At 33.0% G+C, this 4,870-nt stretch overlaps 1 long non-coding RNA gene across 1 annotated transcript; it reads left to right on the top strand.

Annotated features, from left to right (window-relative positions):
- Positions 528-4,769, top strand: LOC110267715. Its single transcript, XR_002355598.1, has 5 exons — positions 528-953; positions 1,162-1,318; positions 2,010-2,134; positions 3,913-4,224; positions 4,489-4,769. It is a non-coding gene; the product is annotated as an uncharacterized LOC110267715 (long non-coding RNA).

Genomic DNA, 4,870 nt, shown 5'->3' with positions numbered 1-4,870 from the left:
AACAAGAAGCCAGCTGAGGATGATAAGGCTGACAGTGAGAAGAAAGTGGCAATTGAAGAAAAGAACCAGGAAGAGCTCAAAGAGAAGGATGAGGAACCATAAGCTTCAAAGAAGGGGAAGCAAACTATTGAGGAACACTCACAAGAACAGAGGAAAGACGTGAAACCTTACATTCACTACAAGAAAAATACCCATTCAGCCACACTTTTTTTAAGCTACATTTGAAAAGCGTAGCCTATTCATAGGATAGGCTACGTTTTTCTCCGTGTTGCCTTTTTATAAGAGAAAATGATACACAAATGCGGCATCATTTAAAAATCGTAGCCTTAGGTATTATAGAAATCACTTACAAAACGTAGCCGTAGGTTGATATCTATAGGTTCACTTTTCGTATCAAAGGAGACGCTTTTAAAGAATAGCCTATCTGTTAAGTTTTGGGTGCGTTTTAAAAGTGATGCCTAATGTATTTAGAGGCAAAAACTTGACAATTGATAACCCTCTTTTTCCAGAAAGAAAACTTACACTTAGTAAATTTTTTTTAATTCCCTCCAAAGTTCATCACTCACCTCGTGAAGAAACCCTCTCACCACTCACCATCGCCACTGACCACTCACCATCGCGCCGAAACCCTCTCACCATCACGAAGAAACCCACTTATCACCACCCACTACTGACCGTCGTCACTCCTGTTCGCCCTCATCTATGTGCTTCTCACCTTCGCCAACCTTGTCGCACACAACCCTCACCTTCGCCATTCTCACCGTCGTTGATGACCATCGCTGTTGTTGCACTGACCATCACTCTTCTTCTCGGTTCTACCCTAATCGTCTTCTCCGTGTCCTAATCGCTGATGACGGTCGCTGTTCTGACCATCGCTGTTGCTGCGCCACCGTCACCATCATCATCTCCGTGCTTCTCATCATCGTCTTCACTGTGCTCACATCGTTGAATATGTATGTATTGATTTCTATTTGGTTTTAAAATTTCAGAGGTTTAAGGTTCCGATTTTAGGGGTTTTAATTTGGGAGTTTTAATCTGTGAAACTATAGGATTATGATTTAATTGGAGGTCAATTTTTTCTTCTTCAAGCTCTTAATGATTTACAATAGTAGTTGTTATTTGTTTATTTATTTATTGTTTGATGATGATTGTACCTTGCAGATTGAAGCAGCAATAACCAAGGATGAGCTTCAGCACCTCGCTTTGCTGTTCAAATCTGAATTTGATTCAATTGGTCAAATCACTGCTGGAGTTTTGCGGCTGCTTAAGCTGGAAGGTTCTGTTGGTCAGGCTGTAATAGATCAACTTGGTAACCTAGGTATGCTTTCCAATTTCTAATGTTTCTGAATTAATTTTCATCGGACATATCTTGTTCTTTTAATTTCTATTTATTGTTGTTATGTTATAGTCTTCATTAAACTCAATATATAGGTAATGGATAGTGATTTGAAGCAAGGTTTAATGAATCCAAGGGATTGGTTCATTGATGACAACTAGTGATCATGTCATGTATGATACTTAGAATTTTAGAGACAGAGAAAGAACAGAATATTTCCTGGCCTCACTTTCAGGAGTACAAGAAAATACAAGAATTTTCTATCTTGGAGGAAAATACAAGAATTTCCTGGCCTCACTTTTAGGAGTACAAAAAAAAATACAAGAATTTCTTGGCCTCAATATTTTTGTTAATGCTATACTAGCTGTGTGGGGTTCAGCAACAAAATCTTGAGGCAAGTTCTAGCTGTGTGATCCCCCAAGAAGTCAGTGCTTACTCCCTCACCCCCAAGAAAGATGTTTAACATAATTATTATATTCTTGTTTTTGAATTGAAGCTTAGTCTAATTATTGCTGAATAATGAAAAATAATGCTATACAGTTACCGAGAACCTTGTGTTTATTTATTTATTTTTTGCTTGACCAACTTGAGCATTGATTGATTAATTTAAATTATTTAATTATTTCTTTTCTTGTGTTTTAAATTAAATCTGAATAATTATTGTTTTGTTCAGGCTATCTTCAACGAGTAGTGTGAAGTCATTGCTTTGTGAAATAGCCTACATGAACAACTCTGGAACATTAGTTTAATTTGCAACCTCTCTTTCTCCGGAGAAATTGAGCAAATTGAGATCTTAAGGTACATACTTTTCTCATTTTTTGTGCAGAAAATTCTTAAATTTTAGCTTCTTTCTTTCTTAGAATTTGAAGAAAAAAGAAGGTTTCTTGAATCCAGTTTTCGTTAGCTTGAATTTTTAAGACCTCTGGTTAGGATGTTTGTTTGGGGGGGCGAGAAAAAGTACAAAAAGTAGACAAGAAATCACGTGGTGTATTGAGAGTAAAGCAAAGCTGAATAAGGTAGGGTGTAAATTTAACCATCATTCTATTTTATTTTACTTATTAATTTATTTTGGCTTTACTCAATGCCAGCTAGGAAGTTAAGTGGAAGTTTGGTACACTTAAGATGTTCTATTTTAGGATTTGAACTAGTATTCTATGCTGAAACTAGAAGTTGATATCGACACAGCAGAGTTGTGGTGATTTCTTTGGCTTCTCTGATTTCTTTCGTGCTTCATTTTGTTGCCTTCCATTTTATTCTTGATTTGGCCAGGGACAATGGATTTCCTTGGGTTTGCTGTAGGTTTATTTTAGAGTAAAGTTCTTTTATATAATATATATCAAGTTGCTTATACTCCATTAACAATGGATAATGGCTTATATCAAGTTGCTTATATTCCATTATTAACAATGGATAATGGCTTATCCTCTGCTAGCTATTAGGCTAAACTGAATGGCTTAAAATTATTAAAGGATCATATTTAGTTCTCTAATAGTTTTACTTTAATACACTGCTCTAGGATGTATAATACTGATGATTATATGATGATTTCAGAGATTTGTTGTTGTTAATTGAATTTGTCATACAATGCTGTTTAGCTATTTGATTAGATGCTTAAGGATTATCGGACTTCTTTTCATTCTAGTATGCCTCGTGAATCCCAAGCTTGTGAAAATTTCACATATGGTATATATGATGAGTACTACTGACATAAAACTAATATACTTGGTTTATGAATGATAGAAATAGTATATAGACATTACGTTGAGTGATGTTTGAAGTTGTTCTTCTCTTGCATTCATGAACTGTTTAAAGCAATCCATTCATGCTTATCATTGTGAATGTTTTAAACTTATAATCAAGTACCATGGCTCCATTATCGTCAATTCCTTGTTTTCCTTCTCTAGTTAAAGTGCTTCAAACGTAGCTCTTGAACTAGATGTATACTTTTAGTGTTAGTCTTTTGAGTGCTTCTTTCATTTTTTAAAAATAAAATATCCTATACATCGGGAGTGGTATAGACCCATGCATTTATTAAAGCAAAAAAGATAATACTACCCAAAGATAAAAGCAAAAGGAAAAGAATTCACGAAGGAAAAAAATTAGGTAACATCCTCCATTTGACACACTATTATATATTTTTATAACTCTACTTTATTTTCCTTTTCTGATATGATAAAAAGGTTGCTAAGGACAGGGCTAGCTGTGTGCAGTTGTGTCATTATATGGAAAAAGTTTGTTGACTATCACAGGAAATTTAGATGCAGAATTCAATGATAAATTAATCACAATAGAACATAGCAGCTGTGCACTAAAATATTGGAGATTTTTTTGGTCTGGACTAATATATAGATTTCTAACCTGTTTTTATCACTACTATTACCAAATGATAAACTATCAAAATGATTGAATCTTCTCAAATGCAGATTATAGTTTACAGAATAATAAAGAGTAGTAACATTAAAAGTCTAACTTGTCTAAATTTTGATTAACTAAAATCTTCATTCTTATTTCTTCTTCTTATTGTTCCGGCTATTGTTGTTAACAGTTAAGTGGTGTATTATCCAATCTGTGAGCAGGTAAATTTTGATGTGCAAGTGGATCAATCATATCATCAAGAAAAAAAGAGCTATATAGACAAAAGGCTTTCACTAAAAAACAAAAAAGGAATAGGGGGTCCAACTCCAGCATCAGCACTAAAGCTGGACAAGCTTCTCCATGATTAGGTGCTAGTCCTAATCATGTTCTATATGTTGCTGCTGCATGTAGTAGTAGTAGTTGGAGGAGTAATAATTCAAGATTGGCTTGTGTAGGAGAGTTCAACTTTTCAAATGTGAAGAGAATAGAGAAACTTTGTGGCAACAGTTTTGATTTTGGCATTGTGGTGGGAGGTAGGGAATTTTTGTCTAGCGGCTAGGGTGATGATTTTTTAAATTATAGCTCTTTATCTTATGGTTTATAGCTTATGCTTTTTTATCTTTGAATTCTAATTTTGGATTTGTGAAACACTACTATGCATTGGTGAAACTTGTACACGGTACAGAAAGGATTAATGATATCAGTCATTGATAGTTTTGAGTCTGGTTTTTTAATTTTTATAATCGCGAATGTCATTATAAATATTTTTCTAATTACTTTTCTATATAATTATGCAGGATAATATTGAGGATGATGATAATGAAGATTAAGTTGATTATTATTGTGGTTTATTGGCTAAGATAGAGTAGTGTTGGGAATGGATACATGTATAGTTGACTAATGACTTTTATTAGAAGATACATATGTAGGATATAATATTTTAGTTTTTTATAGAGTATGAGTAGTAAATTCTAAGTGATATCATAGTTATTTTGATATGGCTATGTTTATTTTAATATGAGATGTATGAATATTTAAAATTAACATTATTCTAGTACTTTTGGATCATTATTATAAATATATTTTGGTTACAGATAATTTTTATTATTTAAAAAAATTATTTAGTATAATTATGTATTTATTTTTATTTTATAATATTTAACTCATTTAATTAAAAAT

This window comes from Arachis ipaensis, chromosome B10 (genome assembly GCF_000816755.2).
Source record: "Arachis ipaensis cultivar K30076 chromosome B10, Araip1.1, whole genome shotgun sequence".
NCBI lineage: Eukaryota > Viridiplantae > Streptophyta > Magnoliopsida > Fabales > Fabaceae > Arachis > Arachis ipaensis.
Note: the sequence above shows the minus strand (reverse complement) of the source record. Positions and strands in the feature narration are given on the sequence as shown.